Genomic DNA, 13,661 nt, shown 5'->3' with positions numbered 1-13,661 from the left:
ACAATGAAAATTAATTATGTTTTATTGTCACACAGTTGTACCGTTAATCACACATCGAACGAATTATATTGTAATATATCCGCGTCAAGGCACATAATGTATATTGTGTTACGCGAGATGTGTTTTGTGAGAATTTGTATGGAAATTTTTGTTCAATTGACATATAGCGTTTCACTGAACCGATATTAGCGGCTGACGTTTGGCATTAAATCCTGTTCTTTTTTATGCCGTCACCGGGAGTAAGTTAAACAGAGACTCGTATCAAATGCAAAAAGCGAGGATAACGCGGTTATTAATTTTAGCCTCAATGGATTATAACGTTCGCAAATACGGTCGATGATGTTTCGATACGCGTCACAGAGAAAGAATGTTAAATCGAAAATAATATTCCGAAACAAAATGATGACCGCAGACCCTTTTTTTTTTTCCACCGAACTCGTGTTTACCGCGCCGGGAATCTTTCATCTTCGCGTGTGATACGTTTCGTACGCCACGTATGAATGAACGGCGCAAGAGTATATTTCTCGCGTTCGTGATATAACGTACACAAGATAGACGCGATGAGAGCAATCAGCGAAATATCGCGAGATCGTCGCGCTCGCTACTCGCTCGTTCTCTCGCTCGTGCGAATAGTTTAAAGCTGCGCCGTGTTGCGGTTTTAGAAATCGCAAAGTGAAATACCAGCCGCTGCCGCCATCCGGCTTCAGCTTTGTAAATCGACGCCCGATTCGGGCGAGCGTCCTTTGCGTCAACCGCACATCGGCTGCCGCACATCGGCTGCCGATTCGGCAGCCGACCAACAGCTTTGAATTTCCAACACGCGCGCACGAGTACATCGAGTACATACGCGGGTTGCATAAGCGGAATACAAACTTTTGCGGTCGAAATCCCGCACACGATTTCTTGCCCGCCATTCGCGCCGGGGAGAACTAAAAATACATATCGTGAGTCATCGAATTCGTCGAACGTGCCCTTTCTACCGGTCTATCCGTCCGTTGGTGGTCGAACACGAATATTTTTTTCAAAATATCGTAATTGAATTTATATCTTGACGTCGCCACACGCACGGATTAAATCGCGTTACTCGGACAGATAATAATAACAACACACAGTGAGTTTCAAAAACCGTCAGTTTTTTTTGCATCATTTCTCGCGGAATAACGATTTTGCGCAATGAAGGTAATTGCATGTTATGCCCCGAGACGAATTACTGTGATTTATCGTTTACGCTAAAGTTATTATCCGGAATGCAGTAAACACAAGAGATCAATATTGAATTACAGAATGTTGTACAGCGCGGATTGGAACTCGTTTTGATTCACGATACCGTGGCTGCACAGCCTTTACTAGCGGAATCGCGCGCAAACAAACGTATTCTAATCAGCATGCACATCAGCGGCACGTAAATTGCATACCGTAGATCAATTAGCTCTTAATTAGCGATTGTATCTCGATGTCATTTACCTGACATTTGTTACTGCCGCAGCGTTTGAGCTGTGAAATTTCAAATCGAAAAAGGATTTTTAAGACGTCTTTTCCTATCGGCGTTCTTTCCAGGAAAGTCAATGACTTAGAATCGTTGCTAGAATTCAGTTTAAAACCTTGTTTCCTTCCCGTTGATCTATGTCGTAATTCCATCTATCTTTCTCTCTCTTTCTCTTTTTCCTTCTCTCTCTAGTACTCCCTTTGAATTGCACGCAACTTCGGATTTAGCGAAGTAGCTTAGCAGGAGTATCCAAGGATAGAGTCGAGTTGTTTCCGTACATTTAGAATCGGTGCATTCAGATTGATAGCAGATTATCATAAATTGCGAACTCTCTCGTAAACTCTTTATTGCATCGTGTATCTTCGTGCCTTCGTCTGCGTACAAATCGCTCGGTTTATCGGATATAAATATTTTATCGGAACATATTCGCGTATTTATTGATTCTCTTTTACTTTTCCTTATCGAAAATCGAATAGTTCTATTTTGGAGGCCTCATGTTTAGAAAGTATGCAAAATTATGTATACACTGCACGTACATTATTCAGAATATGCGATGGAATTCAATTATATAAATGGGAATATCGCATGTATGACGTCCTCATGTAATGTAAAAACTGACAAAATTAATGGATCTATTTCTAGCTTCGTTCAATGTCAATAAGCGACGACTTGCTTATTCATAGACTCGACGACGTAGACACGAAATGTTTTTTTTTCCCTTTCTTTATTGGTCGAAAAATGGTCACGGACATATTTATTGTATGGGGAACTCAATATATTACTGTGAAACTGCGTATAAAATATGAAACTTTGAAGCATTTCAGATAAGCGATTTATTACCTTCCAACGGGTTTACGTCATAGCGAGTACGATAACCTCAAGAAAACATTAAACGCGATACACACTTTACGATACAACGTGTGCGTTTCTCCACCTCTGTGTATATGTTAATTGACCGTATATACGAATAAGAGAGAATCTGCCTCAGAAATAATATTATACATTTTGGGAAACATCTACAGTCATATGTGTATTTCTGAAGGAGGTTTATCATTAACGAGAGACATCCGGCACAATCGGGACACTCGATATAGAAATCGATTGCTTCATTCGGACGGAGATTCGTCCTGAGTCACGATAGTCGGATCGATAGTAGGTGGTTATTTATTCTGTCTAGAGCAGCGTAGGTTGGCCTTCTTTTGCGTTACTATGTGCTACGTCGCGGTTCCACGTGGCTCACGTCGAGATCAGGTCGAGAAAAACGTGTTTCGGATGAATACGAATCGCATCGTCTGAATATATATAGCGTATGTAGTTCGAATGCGCGCACTTTTGTCGATACAAATGGATTGGGGTAAAGGCCAGGAATTATTGGAATTATCTGTTCCCCTTGGGTGCACTTTTTTGCAGCTTCTACATTTAAAATGAAATAAACAAATATTTGTACGATCTGTTGGATGGAAAAAAAAAAGAATTGTAACAAAGTGCAGATAAAATGTAGTTGAAAGGAACATATGAAAAAATTTATATTATTTTCATGTTTGTTTAAATTTATATAATATAATATTATAAAATTTCTTTAACATTTCTTGCCTTGGTTATACTTCTGCTAGTCATTGCGTTAAAAAAAGATAAAATATAAATAATATATAGAATATAGACTTTTTTTAGATTCTGAGAAGCTATATTATTTTGTCTTATAAATAATGAAAAGGATAGACAATTTGAAAATGTATTCTACAAGATCTTGAGACAATACGTTCATTAATCTTGAAGAGAGAGAGAGAGCTCGATAAAATACGATCCCCGCCTGGCTCTCATAGTAATATTACGTCGACGTGCCCGTATCGTGTAACACATTACGTTTCGTCGCGTAATACTCGGACGGAGCTGCATTATGCGCTCAAGTGCGCGCATACATGGACGACAGGGAGTTTGCGGTAGCGTTGTAATATCCCATGAATCCTGTGATAAGTGAACTCTTCTCTTCCTCCTGTCGAAATTAAAATCGAAGAGAATTTGCTAAGTATCTTTTAAGCTATTCAGGAATTTTAATTAACAAAGAGATCTTGTATTTTTATTGCATAATACACGAATAATTAGCATTTGTGTTGATAATCGTAAATTCGATTATATTGTAACGTTTAAGATAATCTATCATTATTCAAATTAGAAAAAAAAATAGAAAATAATCCATGATTTAATTTTTAAATGTATCACACAAAGGACAGTATATTACTTTATTTACAAACACGGAAAACTACTTTTTCATAACGCACGTAATAAATGTACTCGTACACTCACTCAGTAGAACAGACTACGGAGCGCGAACTCCCAGAACGATGTAATTATGACGTTCTCAAATATGTATTTAACTGTACTCCCTTCGGAGTAGTTCAACACGTGTCGCAAAGCCGAGTGCGGCATTTCCTTCCTCCCCGCACTTGTCGTTCAGTGCATCGAGTTTGGGAAATTCGACCTTACGCTCTCTCTCTTTCGCTAAATAGTCGTCGCTTCTCGCTCGCAAACGTATACAGACGTATACTCTGGTAGATTTTAGAGCTACTATCACGCTCTCTCTCTCTCTCTCTCTCTCTCTCTCTCTCTCTCTCTCTCTCTCTCTCTCTCTCTCTCTCTCTTTCTTTCTCTCTGTTTCTCTTGGTGCACGTCGAGGCAATTTTCTATGAGCAAACGTCGCGTCTTTGGAAGGCTCTGACGCACGTTATCTTACGAAGAGCGCCCGAGGTAGGCGGTTAGATGCTTACGTAGATCTGACGATGGCAGGATCTTTCCCCGTGTGTTGGTACGCGAATATGGAGTCGAACACTTCTTGCCGCAATGATTCTTTATAAGAGGAGTAGCAACGTAGTAGAAATTTCTCTTAGTAAGGCGTATCACCGAGCTTTTTTTCCTAGGATCAGTTGCACCGACGTCTCAGCTTTGATTATAGATAAACTTCCTCTCTTTGTACAGTAGTATTAAAAAGCTGCAGTTCTGCAGTAAAAAGTTTTATTTATAAATTTATATAATTTGTTTAGAAAAGTTTTGACGTTTATTTAGACATGCGTTGTTAAATTCATAACGTTAAATTATACCCAATTTTAACATTTTTAATCATTTCTATGTAGGTCTTTACCACTCCCCCTCAATGCTAATTAACAATTAACTCAAGAAAATGTATTAAAGTTGATTAAAAAAATTTAGTTCATTATTTACTAACAGTATAAGTACGTAAATAGACGTTATTTACTTTGAAACTAACTACAGAAATGGGTTAATTTACATTTTAACTCACACATGGAAGTTAAAAATAACAAAATATATTTAACTTAAGGTACTTGAATTATTATTGCTCCTTTGATATATATCTAACAGTATATGTTTTCGTGATATTAAATTAAGCGCAGTATTTGGTGTAAGCGATCGTTTTTTCTCTTCCGAAATCTGAACGAATTATTTCGATGGAAAAATTGAATATTAAGATAATTTATACGATAAAAGGTTGACAGAGATTTTTCGTAAAATTTTATTAAAGTCGCAATCTCTGTTTCCTTTTTCATCCTCTCTCTTTCTTTCAAATATAATTTTTCTTTCTTATATGAAAACACCCCTTTACATCTCACAGTGCTCGCGGATAAGAGACGGCGAAAAGAAAACGAGGAAGATAGCCCGGAAGGGTCAAGTGGAGCATACAGCTTTTCGCCGGAAACTGTTCCGATCTTTCCGATTCAACCGACCATAGAAACTCGGCAACAATATCAATAAGGCGGCGGATTGTTGTGTCAGGTGGTCTTTCGAAGTGGCGATCGTTCCTTTGACGTTTACATCGCGTGGAAGTGGGTAAACAAATCGGCGGAAGAGACGGAATCAATCGTGAGTTCGTTGACTCTTAACTTGACGTTACCGTTCGCTTCAGTTGACATAACATTCCTTCCCATGGAAAGAATGCGAGAGTATTTGTAATACTTTCAATCGAAGCACGACAGTTTAACGTAAAGCTAAAACACAAACAGCAATTCATCGATAACGGAAAGAGAAAAACGAAAATGTGTAAATGAGTCTCTTAAAGAAAAGATGACGAGGATTTTAAGCTTTTATCATGAGATTTTAAGGCGTAAAACTTAAACCTCAAACCGTAAGAAAATGCCCAATCACAGTCGAATGTGAGGAGAAGAATTGATCAATTTTTTTCGGTTTAAGGCTTCAGTGTTATGCTTTAAAATCTCATTGTAGATGTCACTTTAATCCTTTCAGACCTGATTTTGTTAAAACTATGTTGAAAAAGATTTTTTTAAAATATAATTTTGTATATTTTAATGTATATTTCAATAATTTGTTATTGTATATTTTAATAATGTATATTTTATGTAATAATTTGTCATATTGCATAACTCTTATATGCTTAACTCCAATTTATAAGCTTCATATTGTTTTGGTCATTAAGAGTCCTTTGTGTTATTTAATTTAATTTTCACTTTTTCTTAAATTCAATTCATACGCGCTTTAATAAGTAATTCATGCTAAACGATTAATTCTTTTTTCAAAATTTTGATTATTATATTATTATGTACAGATCTCGATAGAATTATTAAGAATAATTTCAACAGACGATGTCTTCAAATTTGAAATGTATCACAATGTATACGCAGAATTTAAAGGGGTTAAAGAGGTGGAAGCGCGAATATATCGTGGCATTGGCCACGAAGCTTGCCAAAATTCTATGCTCGCAGTGAAGTCGCGAAGCATGCGGCAAAAGGGAAATAAGACTATTACATGAATTACCACTACTACCAGGATCGTCGAGTTCGTAAATATATCTGATAGCATGCGAATGAATCACACAGGCGACACGTGCAAAGTTTCGTCTCCTGTTGTTAACTCACGCGCGTAATTTGCATCTCGAGGCGCGTGCAGCAGGATTTTGTAGACTAATGGGATATCGATACTCGCGCTCGCGAAGAAAGTTTGCGCATTAAAGTTAATAAGTATCAAAGGGAATGATTAATAGGTATCTTGAAAAGATGCTGGGCGCAAAAGTTTCATCGATCGATATTCTGTAGTAATATCGATACCCTCTAGCGAGTGACTCATAATGCAGTGACTATCCTTATTCATGAGGATATAAGATCGTGCTTCGAGGATGATGAAGAGTGCAGATAAAAGAATATTCTACCTGACCACACACGAGAGAATTAGATAAGATTTTTTTGGATTTACATAATTTTGAAATGGTTTCCTTTTTTTTTAGAGCCGCTCATCAAAGCTGTTCGCACTCGTGATACATAAAAAGATATAAATAACGATATAGCGATAAAATTTAAATCATTTTACTAACTGGAAAAAGCAAAATACGATTTTATTCTATGTATTTTCAGATTTAAGTGATTTTTATAAAAATTGTGGAATATATTATTTTTAAAATTTATATATTTTATGTAATAAAAATTTGAAGGAAATATTTTTTTAAATAAATGAAATTACTCACATAGGAATAATCAATTATGTAGAAATAGATTAAAAAAGTGCAATCTGCTTCTATAAAAATTATTTTACTGAAATTATTATTATTATTAATTCTAATATTTTATTTAAAAAGTATTAATAAATATATCCATGAAAATTCATACTTGTAACTCTCAAGCGCTGTTAAACAAATTGGATTAACTTTTTATTGAGATAATCAACAAATTATAACGAGCAACGATCGTCATATTTACCTACCTACCATGAAATATTCAAAATATTTGCAGAACTTAAATACGAGTTGCCGCGGTGAATATGTAACACGCAATTATAATAATATACATCAAAATGTTCACACACACACACACACACACACACACACACACACACACACACACACACACACACACACACACACACACACCAAAATAGAAATATTCATGAAATTGGCACTCACTACAAACGACTTATTCTGGACGCTTCAAAGATTGGATCGCATTATTTAGTGTAAAGGCATGTAAACAAAATCTCGTTCCGGTATCTCGGCGTTTCGCACGACTCACCGTATTCTGCGAAAAATTGCCCGCGAATCCGGAAAAAGCGTAGGAAGAGGCAGTCAATCTGTTGTGCGAAAGTGGAAAGTATTTATTACATTAGAACGTCATTGCGAATTTATACTGAGAGAAAAATGTTTAGTATTTGTGAGTATAATTGCATAGTAAAATAATTATAATTAGGAGTTCCATTTTTATGGTTATTACTGCTGTAATGTTAAGAATAATAATCATATACGATAGTTCTCTCAATCATGAAAAAATTGTGCTATAAATTATGATAATTTTAAATATTAAAATGTCAATATATAAATGGTGTAAATAAAATTAACAATTTTATTCAGTAAATGCAATTGTAATTGTGGCAAATATAACTTTTTTTTTTTAATTTACCTATTTATATGTGGTAATAATAATTAAAAAATATGTTAAGAAAAAACTAAAGATTTTCAAACATTTTTTTGAGACTATTATTAACAGCATTAATTGACTATATTTGCATAATTAAAAGAACTATAAATATATTGTCCCCAAAAAAGAGATAAATATAGGTATAAATTATAGTTAAATTGTGATAATTGTAATTATTTTTTTTCTCTAACAAATAAACCTCAAGTAACATTAGACGCCGATTTTTCTTTAATTTTTTAACAGTTGTTTCTTATGTCAAAGTGAAGAAATTTATTATTAATTATAGCTTAAATTGAATATTTATGTAAAATAACAAAAATATTTTAATTGAAAGATTTAATAAGCTAAAATTAATTAAGATTTTTTTCAACTTTGATACATACTTTCTAAATATTTCTTGGAGTAAAATCTCACTTGAAAGGAATTAAAATATTGGAAAAGAGCGAAAACGTTTGTATTTTTGAATAAGAGTGGTAGATTTTTATTCTTTCATTTTTGGAACGAGATTTTACTCCAGGGACATTTTTAAAAGTTGTAAAAGAAATATAGAAGTTGTAAAAGAAATTTAGAAGTTGTAAAAGAGAGTAAGAAGTTGTAAAAAAAATCGGCGTCTGACATTCCCTAAGATTTACTTGTCAGTTTACTGATGAGAAAGAGAAAAGGAAAGAAAAGAGAGAGAGAGAGAGAGAGAGAGAGAGAGGAGGGGGGGGGGGGGCAGGAAAGAAGCGATTTGCAAACGGCAAATGGCAAAGAAAATTTCGGGGTGTCCAGTTGGATGGTCGAAGCGGCGCAGCTGGCGGGCAGGTAGCAATGTAGCATATGGCCGGTGGCTGCTGTTCCTTCGAGACGTACGTACGTACGCGTCGTACGCGTCGTACGCGTCGTGTGCCGCCGGGGGAAACCAGTCACTCGTATAAAACCGACGGACTAGTCGCGCCTCGAGTCAGTCCCGGCTCGCGCCTCGCGTGAGTGTTGCGATTGCTCGTCGCGCGTGCGAGCGAACGAACGAACCGATAAGTAAAGGGGGGGAGATATCGCGATTAGCGATTACCGTGTGTGACCCGGCCGAGGTGTGTAATAATCAAACGCGTACATTGATGGATAAGTAATTGAGGGCAGAGAGTTGCAAAAGCGAGTGCCCCGGCGTGGTGTCTCGCGTGTGCCTCACTTCTCCGAAGGTCCCCCGAAAAAGGGCCGATCGGAGGGACAAAGGGCCGTTCGGAGCCTCACTTGCAGGTGAGGCTCACCGCTACCATTCGACACCGAACGGCCTCGGACGTCGAAAAGGACGACGCTTCGCTTGTGTTGGAAGACGAGAACGTTTTCGCCGGCGAAAACAGTGCGTAGTAAGTATCGTCGTAAACATGCGCGCGCGTCGATGTTGCCGGTGCTGAGAGAGTTTGAGAGTGGTGCCGAAAATTGCGACGCGACACGTACACGCGTTCTCGTCATCGTATCTTGACGTTTAACGCGACTGATGACAGTCGCGTGGTATACGGAGTCGCATGGCGGCCCGACTGATTTCCAAGTGATAAAAACACGATGAATTAATTGTAAGTGACCCGATATTAAGCTTCCTGGCACGTATCTGGCGGATTCAGAAAGAGGGCCTTTTCTAGAGGGCCATCGGCGCGTCGCGAGCGAAATTTTTTAAATATCATTAATATATACGAAAAAATAGAATATTAAATTATGATTTAAATTATTACATTGAGAAAGTATTATTTAAATGTATAATTTATTATAAAACCTTTTATTTTAAATTATTTCCATTAATTCGAACCCCCTACCATCAAATTAAATTCATAATAGATAAAAAATTTAATGCTTTTTAAAATTATATTAATATAAAGAACGAATAATATAATGGAAGCTATATTTTTCACATCTAAAAGTTTCTTGAATTAAAAAATATTTTGGATTATCAAAATTATCAAAATTATAATTCAAAATTATAATTCATTTCAGAAATATTAAAAACATTTGCTATAAATATTTTTAAAAAAGAAGACTCTAAGGGGGGTAACCATGGCCATGGATCCGCCAGTGTTGTCACATAACTACGCTGCTACGATGTTTCGATTTATTTATATTTCCTAGAAATATCGAAGTCTCAGCATAATTTTTCCTGGCGATTCATGGCGTGTTTTCAAAAATAATATTTTCTATCATATGATGACATTCAGACATTCAGTTTGGATTGAAATCTTGTAAAGCGTAGTTTTCCAAAAATATTAATATGTAATGTTGTTGTTACATATGTATACGTCTGTAATTCTTTATAGAGTTATGCGTCAGACGGTTATTTCGCGCAGTCAGATTTCTGCCGGCAACAATCACCATTAATGTGATAAAGAGACGCGAAAAGAAATGCTTTAGACATTTGAATTATTTAAAAGTCAAATAATTTCATTCATAAAATAAAGAAAAATAGATGAAATAGAAGAGATTTTTAAAACTGTTAATCCTGCTCTTAAGAAACTCAAAAAAAAAATGGAATTGATTAGGAGCCGTATTCTTGAAAAATATCGCATACGAAAATACTATACACAGTAAAAAATATTTTGTATTTCTGTTAGAAATGTCCATTCAAGTTTTTATTAAAACTTTGCGTCCGAGTATTAATTTAACATAATGTGATTTTTATTCGAAAATTTTATGTTAAATTGATATACAATATTTCTTAACGTTAAACTAACATAATTTATTAGTAAGCGAATACCGTTAAATTAATTTAATGTATTTTAAAACGTAAATTCTAAAATTAAAGAATAAAATATATTAATTTAACATATCATAAATATTAATTTTACTGAAAAAAAATATGCTTTCATGATTTGTTTACAAACTGTGTCAGTATTTTTTTTTGGTGTTTATTCTTTTTACGTAATATTTGTGTAATTTAACGGATTCATCTTGTGTTAAATTAACACATAAATTTAAACTATTTAGGACATGTGAAATACGTTAAACTTAACACAAATTTTTCGACGGTGTTATCAAATTAGATATTCTTCGCTTTTAGATTTGTGCACTTTTTGCAGTCAGTTATCTTTTCTTTCTTTAATTCTTTTCAACTTTTTTCCAAATCTATATTTACTTGGTTCTAAATGCAAAATTTTTTTAGGATTTCAAACAACGCGACCTATTATATCAGATAGATATCGATATCGTTACGTATAGTTGTGCTCGAATTTGGTTCTACATTATTGGTTCGTCTGTGCGTAGCTGGTAGCGTTTCGACTGACAGCGCTGGTGCCTATCTGTAGTTCGCTGTCAGACACGAGAGATCGATTGAGTCGTTGTCGTTGCCGTCGTCGTTGTCGACACTGGACGAAAATAATTGCGCTTCACTGCACGGTACCGAGATAACGCGTGAGCGCACGCGTGCGAGAGATAAAACTAATCTTTCCGTGATCTTTCATCCATATCGTTGCGTAAAATCCGAAATAAATAAAATAAAAATGCCAATAGTAGTCGAGAAATTGCCAATCGAATCACGCCGTCTGTCGTTATTCCACACTTTTATCTCGCTCGAAGGAAATTACCGTGTCACCTCTCATCTTTCGACGAGCAACAATCTGTCGGGAAATTTTTTTCAATGCGATTGTTCGATTAAGCGCGACGTGACGGGCGCAACGTGCATTAATTCTCTCTGTCTCGCAGTCGTGTTATCAGTCATCGTATTATCTTTGAAATATTTCATAAATATTTAAATGCATATCAATTAATAATAATTGCAAAATGCAATAAAACTGATTGCGATGCAAATACTTAATAGCTTTGTCACTTTTTTGCAACAATATATGAAGTCTAGAAACAAATTTGTCTTACAAATATCAATGTAAAATTCATTACACTCGATGTAAAAGAAGTGTTCAATTTTGAGATAAACAATATTTTATAAATTCGTTCATAAATCAATTCTTACATTCGAATATTATTTCTTTAATATGTAAAATTGAACTATCTTATTACGTTTTGTTATTTATTGATTTATGAACTAATGAAGACTCTATGTTAATTGAACCGATTTCAGTTTTGTACATGATTTTAAATATTAAAAATTAATACATATAATGTATTAATTTAATATCCAAATTGTTCGTTTTTAGTCTTTATTTGATATAATAACATCGTAATTTTTTTCAATTTACGATAACCAAAGTTCATTATAATATTCTTCTGCACTATTCCGATGTTCGATTATCTCTCAAACCTTTGTCTGAGCTTCCCCTCCCTTCTCCCATTATCGGCGATGATCTGAAACGGAACTGGAATTTCAAAGATGGCCTTGAAGACCGCGCGCGTCCGCTCTGCTTATCGCAGCACGATATGTTTATTTTTCGCGAGGTGTTAACTGCGAGAGCGCGGCGCCGCGCTCCGCGTGCGTCGTGGTACTTGTCTATCTATCTCTGCTCTATGTGTGCGCGCGTGCGTGCGCGTGTGCGTGTGTCGTGTGTCGTGGCACGCGGTTTTCGAAGGCGGTCGACGACGTAGGAATTCGAGGTGGCCGTGAAAGACGCGCGCGCGAAGCCACAGGTGGCGGTCAGAATTGACTAACGCGGAAGAGGAGGATTGAGGAGCTCCTCGCGCGGTTCGGGTCCTCTTGAAACTGCCCGTTCACGGGAGCGCGAATAGGACAATAATGTCTCCATTTTTATACGTCGCGCGGCGCAAATTTATGATCTGTTAAATTCACATCGCAAAACACGCGCGACACATGCGGGGGCTTTCGATTGCGGCCACGCAACGATCTGCGCGAGCAGTCGCGAGAAATCTCGCAACTGCTATTGCGGTATTTAAAGAACCGAATTATTCTTCCTTTTACGTAAAATATGAAATATGAAAAAGTATGTAAAAATATGCTGGAAAAGTCTAAGTCACATCCATTTTCTTATGATAAATAAGCGTGTTTTGTTTTCATCATATCTTTTTCTATGAAGTTCTTTTTTTTTTTTATGAGTAATAAGAACCGATAAATATTACGGGCAAACTTAGTCCCTGTTCTTAAGAATGATATGAGATTATTAATATCTTAATAAATTAAATAATGCGAAATTAGTTCCGAGTCATGTAACGAGAGCATGTTATTGTTGGAACGCGCTTGTATGTGTGTAGGTATAGGAGAAGGTAAAGTTAAACATGTTGCAAAGGCAAACGGGACGATGGATTAAAATAGAAGCACACGTGTAAGGCATCGTCATATACATTTCAATACATGAAAGGAAGAGTGGAAAGATAAATTTTACTAAATAACATTATTGTTTACCATTATTAAGCTTACGACATAGCATGAAAATAACGATAAAATGATGTAAGCGCGTCTGAAATAAATATATCGTTATCAAAATTGTCGCACGGTCAATACGTGATATATTTAATTTTGCTTCGATCTCATCATTCTTGACAAACATCGAGATTATCTAAACGAACGATCAAGTCCCAGAGAATTCGCGGTTTTATTAGTTATCATCTTATTTTATTTCATTACGATTTATTTTTCCGTCGTTTTTTACCACTCAAATATTTTTGAATCAAAGAATTTTCAAAACGCAGAAAATTATAACGTATGGAATAGTACTTTATTTATTTTCTTACTAAGGTTTAAGGGTTCTACGTGAATTGGTACATGAATGATACTAGCACATAAAGCACCATTGTGATACGTACATGTAAACCAGCTGACAGTGAACGAATTATTCGCCATCGTATTCTCAGAACTCCACGAAACAATTAAGTGGAAC

General features: G+C 35.8%; 1 protein-coding gene across 7 annotated transcripts in view; it reads left to right on the top strand.

Moving 5' to 3' along the window:
* cmpy (crimpy) overlaps positions 1-13,661 on the top strand; it is a 278,714-nt gene that overhangs the window by 73,454 nt on the left and 191,599 nt on the right. For 2 of the 7 annotated variants that reach the window (XM_087402711.1, XM_087402712.1), the window contains exon 1: positions 5,906-9,260. The exons of the other annotated variants lie outside the window; for them this stretch is intronic. The gene's annotated coding sequence lies outside the window, so the exon portion shown is untranslated. Of the gene's footprint in view, positions 1-5,905; positions 9,261-13,661 lie in introns of those variants that run through there. 7 annotated transcript variants of the gene reach the window in all.

The sequence above is a fragment of the Acromyrmex echinatior genome, chromosome 2 (assembly GCF_024713525.1).
Source record: "Acromyrmex echinatior isolate Ae372 chromosome 2, ASM2471352v2, whole genome shotgun sequence".
NCBI lineage: Eukaryota > Metazoa > Arthropoda > Insecta > Hymenoptera > Formicidae > Acromyrmex > Acromyrmex echinatior.
Note: the sequence above shows the minus strand (reverse complement) of the source record. Positions and strands in the feature narration are given on the sequence as shown.